The following is a 700-nucleotide window of genomic DNA, read 5'->3' as shown; positions in this document are numbered from 1 at the left end:
ACTATCCAAAAATTAACAAGGAACCAATACTAGTTCATAAGTCAATATCCACAGAGATGGTTAACATCTAAAAAAATACCGTTAGTAAACTAGCAAACACACCATTAAATTATCCTCACTCGCAATGAAAGGAATAAGAAAAGCTCCACAAACACCACTAGAGAACTCTCACTTTAGTAAAAGAAAAAACCAAACAAAGCCCTCAGTAGCTTGTCACCTCTAAGCTTACATACCTCTAGCCAAAGAATGAAAGAAAGTAAGAGTCCGCACCGCTGCCCTGGCCAGTGTTGCTCAGTGGATAGAGCGTCAGCCCGCGGACCAAAAGGTCCCGGGTTCGATTCTGGTCAAGGGCATGTACCTTGGTTGCAGGCTCCCGGCCTGGGCCCTGATCAGGGCTCCTGCAGGAGGCAACCAATCCATGTGTTTCTCCCACATCAGTGTTTCTGTCTTTCCCTCTCTCTTCCACTCTCCCTAAAAATCAATGGGAAAATATCTTCGGGCGAGGATTAACAAAAAACAAAAACAAAACAAACAAAAAAAGTCGGCACTGCCCAATGGGATCCGGCCTCCGTGTGGCAGGTGTACCTGAGAGAAGAATTCTTAGAGGAAGGGAAGGGAGGCACCGAGTCGGGTTCTGTGTGCGTTATACCATGAAGGCCGGATGATTGAGAGATTTATGCACATTGTTTGGCAAAGTGCC

This window comes from Myotis lucifugus, unplaced genomic scaffold (assembly GCF_000147115.1).
Source record: "Myotis lucifugus unplaced genomic scaffold, Myoluc2.0 scaffold_298, whole genome shotgun sequence".
NCBI classification, from domain to species: Eukaryota; Metazoa; Chordata; class Mammalia; order Chiroptera; family Vespertilionidae; genus Myotis; species Myotis lucifugus.
Note: the sequence above shows the minus strand (reverse complement) of the source record.